The 15,521-nt window shown below is 41.5% G+C and overlaps 1 long non-coding RNA gene across 1 annotated transcript; it reads right to left on the bottom strand.

The window, feature by feature from the left end:
* Positions 1 to 3,540: 3,540 nt before the first annotated feature.
* Positions 3,541 to 15,006, bottom strand: LOC145522810 (uncharacterized). Its single transcript, XR_014066176.1, has 2 exons — positions 14,258 to 15,006; positions 3,541 to 5,338 (listed from the first exon to the last, which is right to left on the bottom strand). It is a non-coding gene; the product is annotated as an uncharacterized LOC145522810 (long non-coding RNA).
* Positions 15,007 to 15,521: the final 515 nt, after the last annotated feature.

The raw sequence follows: 15,521 nt of genomic DNA, 5'->3' as shown, positions 1-15,521 counted from the left end.
TGTATGTGACATTAGCTGTCCCCTCCACACAGGCCTCTGCTTGGAAATTTCCTCTCTGGCCTCCTTCACTCCCTCACCCTGCCTGACATACACAGCACCCAGAATCACCCACTTGTTTGTGTGCCCTCATGTCCTGCATCTTTGGAAGCTCTGCCCCACCTTGGAATGTACCTGGGGCTCCCACTTGGTAATGTGGTCTGAATGTGTGTGCCACCCCACCTCCCCAAGTTCTTATGTTGAAACACCTTGATGCTAGTGCTGAGGTCCTGAGGGTGGAGCCCTCACAAATAGGTTTAGTATCTTATAAAAGAAGCCTCCAAAACTCCCAGCCCCTTCTGCCATGTGAGGACACAGAGAGGATGAGGTGGCTGGGGCCAGGAAGAGGGTCCTCCCTCAGTCCTGCTGGGGCCTTGATCTTGGACTTCTAGCCTCTGGAACTATGAAGAATCAATTTCTGTAGTTTATAAACCACCCAACTGGTGATAGTTCATTACAACTGCTGGGAGGGACTAAGATACCAGGCAAAATACATATTCTTTAAGACTCTGCTCAAAGACCTTCTCCTTGGGGGTGCCTCCTGGGACACACTTATGGAACTGATTCCTCCTCTGGAAACCCTTCTGAAAGGTCTGTGAGAGCCTGAGGCATAGCTGTGTCCTATCCCCATTTGAGCATCTAGTTTCTAGCACAGCATCTGACGCTTTGCGGGGACACCATGAAATTGACATAAGTTAGGTGAATAAAAAACTTACAGACTTACAAAATCTACAGTATCTAATTGGAAAGAGACTCGAGCTGCTAGACATTTTCTAGATTTAGAAATAATAGCCCGCCTCCATCGTCCTAGTTTTCCCCCAGGTGAGGCGGCGGCCCCCAACACCAGACAGGTGTGGAAGCTGAGGAGTTCAGCCAGCAAGTGGCACACACAAGTGAGCGAAAACATTCCTGGGTTTGAAGAGCTGCCCAGTTTCGATCAACATGTACGTTTGTTTCTGCTACAACTCAGTGTACCCACCATCTCTATAACGTCCATGCAGGAGCACTGAGAGAATGGGCATCGAGTGGAGGGGTGGAGGTGAACTTCAGAGGGAGAGCTACAGAGTCACCAACACCAGCCAGGGACACAGCCACATGACACTTGGGTTGCAGCAAGTGGCCTCAAAACTGCAGGAGAGGGTGGGCAGGGCGGTGAAAGATATATCTCAAACGGGGATGGGGAAGCTGACCTGGCCGGGGGCTAGACCACACATGCTTTACAGGCAGTGAGACACTGTCAACTGTGTAGTAATTGATCTACGATCTCCACTCACTGTTTCAGTGTTGTGTTAGCCTTTAATCCCTTAAGTGGGTACACATTTTTCATATTCAAAGGTGAACTACAAACAGCCGTTGAAGATGAATGTGTCGGAGGATCACAGCTCTGCTGTAATACGTATTTATAGTTTGCTATTGGCAAATGCTCTCTGTATGTTCATTTGTCACCACAACAGCCCCTGCTTAGAGCAGGAAAGGTAATATAATTTGCTCAAGGTCCCATGACTAAGATGTCGCTGGTTTGAACTCCTGTCTTATGACCCCAGGATTGGCTCTCTTTTCATGGTGCTCACCACACATACTGGGGCAGGTCTAAAGTGGTCAGGCAGGGCATCTGGAAGTGGCTGGAGCAGTCACTATGCTTCCTGCCTGCCTCTGTGCTCCTTGGGCCCTGCTAACAATTGGCACATGGCTAGTGCTGGCTGGCAGGCCCTTTGTCCAGCTCTGCCATCTGGCATCAGGCCCATCCTGCTCACCAGCCTCTCTTCTGCCTGGGTGACTATGCCTGCTGCTCCTGTATGGCAGGACCTGAGTGGCAGAGGGTTGGCTGCAAGGTCCTGGGCGTTGGCTTCCGGTGAGGTTGCAGTGAATCAATCCTCCTGGAAGTCTGTTCTCCTCAGCCTTTGGCGCGAGGCTCCCAAAGTCTGTTGCCAACTCCTGCCACCATTGATGAAATGGGCTCCTGCTGTCCAGAGAGAAAAAGTCTGGGGCTTCAGTCCTTTCTGTGTTCAGCATCCTGTCCTGGAAACCCTGCTTGACCCATACATGCCCTGTGCTATTCTGGAGTTCATTCTGGAAAGTGGGGCTATGTTAGCAGAGAGGTCTTTCCTGGGCATGCACACAGCCCTACACATGTAAATGGCCTTCTAAATTCCAAGGACTCTACCTGAGATCTTCAAAACCCCTTGAACATCTCATTTCCCAGATTTTCCTTTCCACTTTTTGGTTTAACCTATTGTATGTTACAACTGTTATCCACTGCCTCAGGCAACCAAGATACTAAAAAATTGCCTCTGATTGTTTTCAACAAATGCTCCCACCCTCACTCCCACCCCCAGAAAAACTGCATTAGGCAAACCAAGTCAGGTCAAATAAAAACAGTCCTCCTGAGACTACAAGACAGATCAAATAATAACAATTATCTGGGAATGAAACTTTAAGCTTTGCTTAATTCTTCATTACTTTCAGGTTAAAATGCAAATTCAATAACAGAGTATACAAATTCTTGTAGAATCTCATCTCTGCCCAAATCTCCAGCCACATCTGCCAACAAGCTACTCACTCAATCTCTAAATTTCTCCTCCTTCCTCTCCACCACCCCCCTCTGCCAGTGGCTGCCAGGTTTCTGGTTTTCACCTGATTGTGGCTTTTGGTTTCAACACTATTGTGAAGCTGTGCAGAGGGAATGGGATAAGGCAACTTAAAGCAACACAAAGCTGTTCTTACTGAGATCTAGCAGTTTTCCCTGAAAAATGCTTCCTGGATTGTTGCAAGTGTTTAGTTAAGTTTGAGACTTCTGAAAATGGTCATTCTTACCATTTTTGCCAGTGTTCTCATTGGTTTATGCAGAAGAGAGTTTTCAGAGGACCTTACTTTGCTATTTTCACTGATATCCAAACTAAGCTTGAAAGAGTGAATAGAGGAAAGCTTATTAATGCAGAAATGACAGCTTGGGCAAAGAAAAAAGGTGGGAGAAACAGGTGACATACTGCAGGGGAACTGCAAACAAGATGGTCTTAGTGGAGCATAAAGTTGTGACTAAAGAATGGAAGGAAAAAGGCTGAGAAGTAGGCAGTGGCCTGTGTGCTACATTTACAGATACTTAAGCTTCTTTTCCCTCGTTAGCAGTTTTCCTCCCAGACCCAATTTCAAATCTCAGCTACTGCAGGAACACTGACATAGCCACTCAGGCCCATGAGTTTTGAATTCACTGATACTAGTAACCTTCTCCCACCACCCAAACATTGCTTTCCTACTGTCAATACTTCTATTTAATTATATTTTAAATCTTCCAAATGCTTCCTTCGCTGATCCTAGCTAACAATCTTCATTGCAGCTCTTCTTCACCTTACAATTGTAAAAGCTAATACAGTGTCTGGAACATTATAGGACCTCAGTACACAGTGGTAAAGGGATAAAGAGAAGGAACATTTTAAGAGATAGCAATCTGTCCTGAAAGACATTTGCTTGTTTTAAACTGCGTTCCTTGGAAAAACAGATTCTGCCTAGGGATTTGTATAAAAGGAGTTTACTGGGGAGTTTACTTAATTTGGGTGGTTCTGGGGAATTGAGGAAAGCAGAACTGTGGAGAGGGGAGAATTGATCCCCAGTGCAGTCACAAGAGGCCCCAGCCAATCCTTGGGGACCTAGATGAACTTTCAGCGTCGTCCTGCTTTAGGGCCATGGGTTCAGGGTTTTATGCCCTCCTGATCAAGCAGTGTCTTGGGAGGAGGCATGACCTTGGCAAAACAGTTCTGGCCATCAGCCTCCAGCTGTCCAACAGATCAGGAAATGGATGAACATCTCGGTCCTTAAGAGAGGTGTGGGCATCGGAGCATTCATGACACTGCTCAGTTCTGACTCGGCCCGGCCCATAGTGCTGCGTCAGTGCTGGCTCCCCTAAAGGAGGTGTGATGAGAGTCAAAGCCTGGGGTCAAACCATTTGACTTCCACCCTGAGGCTTCTTCCTGCTGACTATATTGCTTAGATCAGGGTTTATCTTCTCTCAAAGGGTTTCTCCTTCCATGGCAAGTGAATATTCCTTCTTAAACACTGGACAAGTGGCAGATGTGCTGAGATAGCACAGGCACAGGGTCAGAGTTGAATGGACTATGACCAGGAAAGAGATACATAGCTATGATTGCCTGGAAGGCCAGCCACACTGTGCTTCTTCCTCCTAAGTCACTCAGGATCTCCCACATTATTGCTGGAAAAGTACAAAAGAGATCTAGAGGCATCTCTGCAGTACTGAGAAATTGATCAGCTGTTTTGAGGCAGTTGGACCCTGATAAGGATTTTGCATGAGGTAGATGCTTTGATTCTTTTTTCTGACAGTGGTCAGTGAGAAATCATAGTGGAAGAAAGTGATGACATTCCTTATCCTGTATCAAATTGTACATGGCTTAGTGACTTTTGAGGAAGAAAAAAATTTAGTCCATAATGGTAAATTACTCTGAATGCCATAGAGAAATCTGAGAGTCAGAGACGTAAAGGATTCTTGAGTGATACAATTCCAACCTTGACATTCGAGCAAATGGTTTCTCAGAGAGGGAGCTGGAGAGGGAAACTTCTGAGAATCACAGGGGAAAGGTGAGACTCAGGTAGTCTGAAAAAGCATATTGTGCTTTGTCTCCATAAGATTTTATACAAAATTCTTTTCTGTTGCGGAAAGGCAAAAAATAGCTTGAGGGAGTGTTTTAGGAGGACGAAGTTTGGGGGAAAAAAAAAGCTGAAAAGTAGCTTTGGGGAAAAATGGCTGTCTGATATCAAAATTACTTATCAGAAGTTTATATCTCTAGCAGCTATATTTGGCTTAAAATTACACACTTTTATTTTTGTTTTTTACACAAAGCCTTAAGTTAAGGAATGGAGTTGCCCCCTGCTAGAAATGAGAGTTCCAACCACTGATGGGGAACCTCTTAAAACTAAAGAAGACAAAATGATAACAGGCTCTGAAAAATGTCTGAAGTTTGCTCTCAAGTTAAAATCACAGGGGTTTTTTGACAGCTCTCATTGGATATGAATGTATCACTGAAGCAGATGACAGCTTGTCATGTCTGAGACTCCAGTGATGTCCAAACTTTCCTTTCAAGCCTGGGGTAAAGAATTGAACAAACAGCTCCTTTCAGAAGGACAGGTTGGGTCCCCCCAGGTAGGTAAGGAGATAGTATCAGCATCCTTCCTCAGACTGTTATCTGATGTTTCTGTGACTCAATTAGTTTCACCCAGGATATCAGTTGCTCTGACTGACAGCTCCCAACAATGCCAGAGCTCACATTCCTGTGAGCTGCATGGTGAAGGCAATCTGCAGATGAAAGAAAATTTACTCAAATTTCAACAGCAGCATTTCTCAAGGTTTGTCAGATTAGAATAGGAATATAATCTGTTTCTGTAGTGTCAGCAGCAGCAAGAAGTGTGACTTTTAGGAGCAATTAATGGTCTACGGGTTAATGTTTTGCTTATGGAAAAGGAACACTAAAATAACTTCCATTATTGTTTATTTATTCAATGAATATGAATATATAAATTACATATGTTAAATTTACAAAAACTATATATATATTGAATATATGTAAAATCTCTTAATAAAATGTTTCTCCACCTACGAAATGCTTCTTGTTAATTTTTGGAAAAACTACCCAAATGAGTTTAATGCTACAAAACGCACGTTAAGATATTCATAACCAAGTTTAATATCCCAGGTTTTCTTTCCAAAAGGTGGGCTAGTAGTTGCCAGATTCATGCAATGGCCTAAAGCAGGGGTCAACATTTATAGCCTGTAGTCGCCCACCTGTTCTTGCATGGCCTGTGTACATTTTGCAATGGTTGAAGAAAAATCAAACAATAATAGTTCATGAGATATGATAAATGTATGAAATGCAAATTTCAACTTCCATATATACAGTTTTATTGGACACTGCCACACCATTTCTTTACAGGTTATCTATGGCTGCCTTCCTGTTGAAAGAACAGAGCTGAGTAGTTGTAACACAGACCATACAGCTCAAAAGCCAAACTAACTTACTCTGACTCTACAGAAAAAAAATTGTCAACCCTGGCTTAGAACATTTCTCTATTTGTTGCTAGCTGTTTTAAGGATGGTTGACAATCAGGCTTCCCAGGTGGCACTAGTGGTAAAGAATCTGCCTGCCAATGCTGGAGATATAAGAGACGTGGGTTTGATCCCTGGGTTGGGAAGATCCCCTGGAGAAGAAAATGGAAAACCACTCCAGTTTTCTTGCCTGGAGAGTCCCCATGGACAGAGGGGCCTGGTGGGTTACAGACCATGGGGTTGCAAAGAGTTGGACACGACTGAAGCGACTTAGCATGCATGCACAAAGGATGGTTAGGTTACTGCTCTGCTAGAGATGAGAGGGTTGCAGTCACAGAGATCTTACAGAGTGGCCCCTGAAGAGTACCTCTATTAATACAAATCAGGTCTATCTAACTCCACACAACACACATCTGTGGGTAAATAGCACTTTGCTGATCACATTTTAATTTTTTTCATTATTGTTTAACTTTTAAAAATTAATTAATTAATTTTATTTTTGGTTACATTGAGTCTTTGTTGCTGTGTGGGCTTTCTCTAGTTGCAGCCAGGAGGGGCTATTCTTCAGCTTCTCAATGCCTTGGCTTCTCTAGTTACAGAGAACAGGCTCTAGACATACAGGCTTCAGTAGCTACAGTACAGTCTCAGTAGTTGTGGCACATGGGCTTAGTTGCCCTGCAAAATGTAGAATGCAAAGAAATAGAGGAAAGCAGTAGAATGGGAAAGACCAAGATCTTTTCAAGAAAATTAGTGATATCAAGGGAACATTTCTTCAAAGATGGGCACAATAAAGGACAAAAAATGATATGGACCTAACAGAAGCAGAAGATATTAAACCACGATGGTGTGGTCACTCAGCTAGAGCCAGACATCCTGGAGTGTGAAGTTAGTGGGCCCTAGCAGAAGGCAATACTGCAAACAAAGCTAGTGGAAGTGATGGAATTCCAGCTGAGCTATTTCAAATCCTAAAAGATGATACTATTAAGGTGCTGCACTCCACATGCCAGCAAATTTGGAAAACTCAGCAGTGGCCACAGGGCTAGAAAAGGTCAAATTTCATTCCAACACCAAAGAAGTGAAATGCCAAAGAATGCGCAAACTACTGTACAATTGTACTCATCTCAGAGGCTAGTAAGGTAATGCTCAAAATCCTTCAAGCTAGGCTTCAATAGTATGTAAATTGAAAACTTCTGGATGTACAAGCTGGATATAACAAAGGCCAAGGAACCATAGATCAAACTGGCAACATCCATTGGATCATTGAAAAAGCAAGGGACTTCCAGAAATTCATTATTTCTGCTTCCTTAACTATGCTAAAGTCTTTGACTGTGTGGATTGCAACAAACTGTGGAACGTTCTTAAAAACATGGGAATACCAGACCACCTTACCTGCCTCCTGAGAAACCTGTATGCAGGTCAAGAAGCAACAGTAAGAACCAAACATGAAAAAGCAGATTGGCTCAAAATTGGGAAAGGGTTATGACAAGGCTATATATTATCACCCTGCTTATTTAACTTCCATAAGAGTACATCATGGGAAATGCTGAGCTGAATGAATCACAAGCTGGAATCAAGATTCCCAGGGAAAATATCAATAACCTTAGATATGCAGAAGACACCACCCTGATGGCAGAAATCAAAGAGGAACTGAAGAGCCTCATGATGAATGTGAAAGAGGAGAGTGAAAAAGTTGCCTTAGAACTGAAAAAATGAAGATCATGGCATCCAGTCCCATCACTTCATGGCAAATAGATGGGAAAAAATGGAAACAGTGACAGACTTTATTTTCTTGGGCTCCAAAATCATTGTGGATGGTGACTGTAGCCTTGAAATTAAAAGATGCTTGCTCCTTGGAAGAAAAGCTATGACAAACCTAGACAGTACATTAAAAAGCAGAGACATCACTTTGCCAACAAAGGTCCATATAGTCAAAGCAATGATTTTTCCAATAATCATGTACAGTTGTGAGAGTTGGACCATACAGAAGGCTAAGCTTTGAAGAATTGATGCTTTCAATTTGTGGTGCTGGAGAAGACTCTTGAGAGTCCCTTGGAAAGCAGTGAGATGAAACCAGTTAATCCTAAAGGAAATCAACCCTGAATATTCATTGGAAAGACTGATGCTGAAGCTGAAACTCCAATACTTTGGCCACCTGATGCGAAGAGTCAACTCATTGGAAAAAACTCTGATGCTGGGAAAGATTGAAGGCAGGAGAAGAAGGGGTTAGCAGAGGATGAGATGGTTGGATGGCATCATCAACTCAATGAACATGTGTTCGAGCAAACTCTGGGAGATGGTGAAGGACAGAGAAGCATGGTGTGCTGCAGTCCATGGGATCACAAAGAGCCTGACATGACTGAGTGACTGAACAACAACAACATGTGGAATCTTCCCAGGCTGGGGATCAAACCCATATCCCTTGCATTGGCAGGTGGATTCTTATCCATTGTGCTACCAGGGAAGTCCTGTTAATCATAGTTGATCATGCTCTTTATAACAAAGACTTTTGAATTCTCTTGAGAAGAATCCTCACCGCAATTTCTTTTTTAGGACAATTGGAGTAGTATATAACAGATTTGTTTAAAGTAATATTGTAAGTACTATCAGCAGGAAAAATGTTTTCTTCTAAATGTTAAAAATTATCCTGCAATTCGTAAGTTAGTTGTAGAAAACAAAACAAGGAATGATGCTAACTGTTGTGTTCCATTTAAATGTAAGATATTGTTGGATCTAACAGATAGTGAAGTCCTTTAGTTAATGGGAAGAGCAGTAATGAATTTATCACATCAACTCAAGAAAGGCACAAAACCCTAAATAACAAAATTAAAATGTATCTTATTTTTCATTTTAACTCTATAATGTTTAGTGGGAAGGAGATTACTGGAAGGAGGAGGGACAAAGGCCCTCAACCAGGACAAGGAACTGTCAAAGAGCAAATGAAAGAGTTTTTCTCTTTTAATGCTTTGAAAAAAAAATTATCACTTAAATATGGTCAAATGGTGAATTCAATTGAACTTTTTATTTTGAGAACACTGTAGATTTATATCCAGTTGTAAGAAATAATACAGAGAGATCATATGTATTCTTCACCCATTTTTCCAAAATGGTTGTTGTTTAGTCGCTAAGTTGTGTCCGACTCTTCTGCTACCCCATGGACTGTAGCCCGCCAGGCTCCTCTGTTCATGGGATTTCCCAGGCAAGAATACTGGGGTGGGTCACCACTTCCTTCTCCAGGGGTTCTTCCGAACCCAAGGATCAAACCCACATCTCCTGCCCTGTTCCCCGAAGATAACATCTTAAAAAACCGTAGAATATCACAACTAGGGTATTAATATTAGTACGATTAGCTACTCTTATTCAGATTTCTCATTTTATTTGCATGTATTTGCTTCTATGTAGTTTTTTCACATGTAGGCTTGTGTGTCTACCACCACAGGTGAGATACACAGCAGCTCAGTTACCACATAGATCCCTCCTGTTGCCCGGTTATAATCACACCCACCTTTAATCACACCCATCTTTCTCCCACCCTATCACCCACATCCCTAACCCGTGACAAACACTATTCTGGTCTCCATTTCCAGAATTTAGTTATTTCAAGAATGTTATATTAATGGCATTATGCAGTATGTAACCTTGTGAGAGTGTTTTTTGTCACTCAGCATAATTCTCTAGAGATTCAGCCACATTGTTGTGTATACCCGAAGTTCTTTTTTAATTGTTGAGTAGTATTCAACCAGTATGGGTTTTTTAATTTTTTATTTTATGTTGAAGTATAGTTGATTTACAAAATTGTGTTAGTTTCAGGTGTACAGCAAAGTGATTAATTTATGTATATACATATATCTTTTCTGTTTCTAATTCTTTTCCTATTTAGGCTATTATAGAATATCAAGTAGCATTCCCTGTGCTAGCTATATAGTAGGTCCTTGTTCATTATCTATTTTGTATATAGTAGTGTATGTATGTCAATCCCAAACTCCTAATTTGCACCCTCCCAACACACAACTTTTCCCTTTTGGTAACCATAAGTTTGTTTTCTAAGTCTGTGAGTCTGTTTTTGTTTTGTAAATAAGTCCATTTGTATAATTTTTTTTAGATTTCATATATAAGTGGTATCATATGATATTTGTCTTTCTCTGTCTGACTTACTTCACTTAGTGTGATAATCTCCATCCATGTTGCTGCAAATGGCACTATCTTATTCTTTTTTATGGCTCAGTAGTATTCCATTGTCTCTATGTACCACATTTTCTTTATCCATTCATCTGTTGATGGACATTTAGGTTGCTTCCATGTCTTGACTATTGTAAATAGAGCTGCAGTGAACATTGGGGTGCATGTATATTTTCAAATTATGGTTTTCTTCAGCTAAATGCCCCAAAATGGGATTGCTGGATCATATGGTAGCTCTATGTTTAAAATCCACTCCCCTAATCTCTGTTCTTTTTTTTATATTTACTTTTACATTTCCTTTTAATATAATTATTGATAGAACTGACACTTCATCATTTATTTCCCATTTATTTACTCTAAAGCTCATTTTTCTGTTTCTCTTTTCTAAAGCTTTTGTATGCTTTGAATATTTTTAAGGATTTCATTTTACTTAATTTATAGTGTTTTTAAGTCTAACTCTTTGTGTGGTTTTCTTAGTGGTTTCTCTGGATATTATAATATGCATGTGTAACTGTCTATTAGTGTCAATACTTCATCACTCTGAGTGAAGCACAAGAATCTTACTTCTAGTAAGGCACGTTTACATACCCCACTTTTCATATCATTGTTGTTAGTATCAGATGGTATTAGAATTTTTGCTTCAGTCATCACAAATGGTTTGAAAACTCAAGAAGAGAAGGATAGTCTGGTGTATGCCCCCTGTTTGTGTCTTTTTCATTGTTTTTTTTTCTTCCTTCCTCATGCTCCGAGATTTCTTCTTGCACCATTTCTTATGTTCGACGAACTTTCATTAGCCATTGTCCAATAGTGGGTAACAAATTCTTTCCATTTTCTTTCATCTGAGAATATATTTGTTTTCCATTTATTCCTGAAGAATAGTTTGACCAGATATAGAATTTGTGTTTCATTACCTGGAAGGAAGTTTGTCCCCACAGTTTCAGATGGGAAATTCACTGTCACTTGAATTGATCTTCTTCTGTAGGCTTGCGTTATTTCTCTCTGGTTGCTTTCAAGGCTTTTATTTCTTGTCAGAATTTTAATTACGATGTGTCCCCCCAGTGGATGTCTCTGGGTTTGTCACATTTGGGGTTTTGCCAGCTTCTTGATTCTTCAGATTCACACTTTTCACCAAATTGAAAAGTTTTCTTTGAAAACTATTATTTCTTTGAATAGTTTTTCACTCACACCAGTCTCTCTTTTCTCTTCCTAGGAGACTGGTGATATGCATGTTAACTCTTTGCTTTTGTCCCATGTGTTCCTGAGAATCTGTTTACTTTTTTTCCAATTTATTTTCTCTTTGTTGTTCAGACTGAATAAACACTATTGGTCTGTCCTCAAATACAGTAATCCCATCTTCCCTCATCTCTATTGTTGAGTCTGTCCAATGAGTTCTAAAAGCCTCTTACTGTATTTTTCAGTTGTGCAATTAATTTACATCTGTTTTTTTAATATAGGTGGTGCTATGGCACCCCACTCCAGTACTCTTGCCTGGAAAATTCCATGGACAGAGGAGCCTGGTAGGCTGCAGTCCATGGGGTTGCTAAGAGTCGGACACGACTGAGTGACTTCATTTTCATGCACTGGAGAAGGAAATGGCAATCCACTCCAGTGTTCTTGCCTGGAGAATCCCAGGGATGGGGGAGCCTGGTGGGCTGCCGTCTGTGGGGTCGCACAGAGTCAGACACGACTGAAGCGACTTAGCAGCAGCAGCAGCAGTAGTAAAAAATCTGCCTGCAATGCAGGAGACCTGGGTTGGGAAGATCCCCTGGAGAAAGGAATGGCAACCCACTCCAGTATTCTTGCCTGGAGAATTTCATGGACAGGGGAGCCTGGCAGGCTACAGTCCATGGGGTCACAAAGAGTCAGGCATAACTGAGTGACTAACACTTTCACTTTTCACCTTCTATTTCTTCACTAAGACTTCTTCTTCTTCTTCTTTTTTTCATTTGTTTCAAGAGAATTTGCAATTGCTGTGGAAGCATTTTTATGGTAGCTGCATTAAAACACTTACTGGATAATTCCAACATCTGATTCACCTTGGTGTTGGTATCTGTTGATTGGCTTTTCTCAATCAAGTTGTGATTTCCTGGTTTTCATTATGATGAGCGATTTTTTATTGTATCCTTGTCGTTTGGGCTATTATGTTAGGAGATTCTGAGTCTTATTGAAACATTTCATTTCAGGATGCAGTCACCATGTGTAAGTTTAGCACACAATTTCTGACCTATTTCACAGGCTGTGATGCATTTTGGTCTGAGATGGCTCCCGCTTTTCCCTGCTATTACTACTTGAGGCTATGGAAGGAGCTTCCCCAACAATCCATTTGGTGTCTCTGGGTAGGGGATGGATTTTCTGTTCTCAGACTCCAGCCAAGAAATCTATCTTGATAGAAGAATTCTATCAACAAACTCAGGTGAGCCTAGCAGCATCAGGAGGTAGGATCCGCTGAGGGCCCTGCTGACAACAAGCATCAAGGGGAAGAGCTCTCCCTTTCTGCTGGTCTCACCCAGAGACAACAGACAGCTAGGCATCAGCAGCCAGGGCTTCTCATACAACAGAAGCCTAGTCCAGAAAGTGCTTGTTGTCCCTATAAGCTTCAGACTTCCCTTCAAATGCACAGCCATGGGATCCAGTGCACACACACCAGTCCAAGAAGTGTTCCCTTCCCCCAGAAGCCAAACCCTCTGGATGTAAATTGAAGGTAAAGTTTTTGAAAAGATAAACTCTCAGCTCTCTTGGATGTTTTCCTTCAAATTCTTATAGAAGCTTAGAATATATACAAGATTCGACTTGAACTACTTCCACTTTGCCCACTGAGTCATTCAAATTCTTTCCCTTTTCTCTCTTTGTCTGCCCCAGGTCCCTGCCCTGATCATTTATTTCTAAATTCTTGCCTGACCTCCTCCACAAGTGCTTGCTTCCTTCCCCTCACTGATGAATGATGCCCACTCTTCTGGTTGTCTTCAGAGACCATTACATCCATGGCTCTCTTCTCCCCAGTCCCCCTAAGGTCTCAGCAATTGGGAGAAGCTGACTCTTCAGCTGCTTCCCTCCCTCTCAGCCTGGTCTTGTGTGACACATGGGTTTGGTTCCACTCACAACTTACCCCCTTGTATCTTTCCTATGTGGGGTCTCTGAGTGACAGTGTGACATGGCAGCTTCAAGTCCTAACTTCATCACTTAGCACCTGAGAGATCTCAGGCAGGTCACTTAACTCTGCCAATTTCAGTTTCTTCATCCAAAAAGGGGTATATGATTACACACTGCTAGATTTAAAATGGATTACCCACAAGGACCTACTGGGGCACAAAAAACTATTGTGAGTGTGGCTCAGCACAGGGGGATCTCTGTGGGCAGCAGGCACAGTGCAGGGAACACTGCTCAATACTATGTAACAATCTAAAAAGGAAAAGAATTTGAAAAAGAATAGACAAATGTATATTTATAACAGAATCATTTTGCTGTATACCTGAAATTAACACAACATTGTTAAGAAACTGTGCTCCAATATAAAATTAAAAATTAAAAAAAAACAGATAAAAATAAACAATTTTAAAAGGAGCGCATATGAATAGCGTATACCTATAGTGTTGCTGTGAAAATTCAATAATTAACTACATAAGTGTTAGTTACTGTTATCATCATTCTCTCCTCTAGCTAATTGTCTCATCATCTTCTTTACAGCCCAGTCTGGTCTTCATACATTCTCATAAGGTGTCCAGAACCTCTTTCACTTCCATTGATAATACCACAATATTATCCTTCAATTTCAGCTCAATTTTGGATCTCCCTCCTCTAAGAATAAATCTTACACACAGAAAACAGGAAGTAGTCATTTTAGCTGCGAGCCTTAATCATATTTTTTAGACATTGGTCAGACTTGTACTACCTGATCTGTCAGATTTGGAGACAAAGGCTGTACCAGGTTTATCTATGCTTCTCAATTCCCTAGGCAGTGGTCCTGAGGTACCTGGTGGCACGTGCTCACAGTCTTACCTTCACAGCATACTCGCCAGTCGTCTTTTGTTATATCCCGCTTAGATGGCCTGGTCAATAGTTAGGATGGATCACACAGGGGACTCTCTACTGTGTAATTGTGTGACTGCATGATGGAATTGTGAAACAAAAGAAGAACACTGTCTGCAGTAAGGAGTCCCATCAGAAGAATCTATCATTCCAAGTAAATGAAACGAACACATCTTAAGCTGGTTACTAGCATCCAAAATTCCAGGCACTTTGCCAGAAGGCTTTACGGATCAAAGTTAAGTAGGGAAATTTAATAAAGCCACAACCTCAGGTGGGATTATTCTCAAAGTACTGCATTCACATCAGTTCAGCAGAATTTCTCCTTTAGGCCACAGTGTTTCAATAATTTAGGTCTTTAGTCAGGGAGAAAATATTTTTTGGCAGCCTATTGGTGCTTTTCTTTTTTAGGTGTATTTTTTTCTGCAGACCATGCCAGACCAAGAATGTTAACAGGCCATCAGTTTAACTTGGATTTCGTAAAATGTGAGTAAAGTGGTGGCAGGCTGCGGCACGTTTGCCAGCGGGCAGCTGTTAAGCAGGTTGAGAAAAGACTTGAATAAGGCAGGGACTCACTCTGCAATGAAATTACAGGAATTTGCTCTGTCGGAGCTGTGATTCATGCAGAGATCTGAGAGGCAAGCTAAAGACTAATGAAACTGTCTTTCTTTAAGCTCCAACCTAAGGAGCTAACAAGCCCTCTTCGCTTTGCTGATGATGTCAGAATTTTTCCGCTCTCATCACAGAAGGTGTCTGTGATGACTGTGTCTAGAGTATTCCATGTTGATGGAGAACCTTCATTTTCCACGTATCCACATGGCGATAGCATATGTACATGCCCCTTAGGGACTTTTAATGGCAATAAACTGCAAAGGCTTCCCTAAGGAAGACTTGCTGGAGAAATTGCCACCAGAAAGTGCTGTAGCTTAACTGAGGTGCCCTGTGGGACTCCAGGCTTGTAGGGAGAATCGCCAAGTTCCAATACTACTGTCTCAATCCGGAAGATAAAGCACTTAGCAGTCAAGAGGGCCCAACACTTTTGATATTAAAGGACAAATTTATTGACTTATATTGGATAGATCAGTTTAGGACCTGATATTGGTCATTTACCCAAGACATCATTGATTTTTCAGGTGGGATACCCAAGAGACAGATAAAATTATGGATCAAAATTGATAGTGTGTACAAAAGATTAAAAATACTTGGAAATTGCTGAAGGATATGTTTTCCACCCAGC

Source organism: Giraffa tippelskirchi, chromosome 2, assembly GCF_054371585.1.
Source record: "Giraffa tippelskirchi isolate mGirTip1 chromosome 2, T2T-mGirTip1v1.2.pri, whole genome shotgun sequence".
Lineage (NCBI taxonomy): Eukaryota > Metazoa > Chordata > Mammalia > Artiodactyla > Giraffidae > Giraffa > Giraffa tippelskirchi.
Note: the sequence above shows the minus strand (reverse complement) of the source record. Positions and strands in the feature narration are given on the sequence as shown.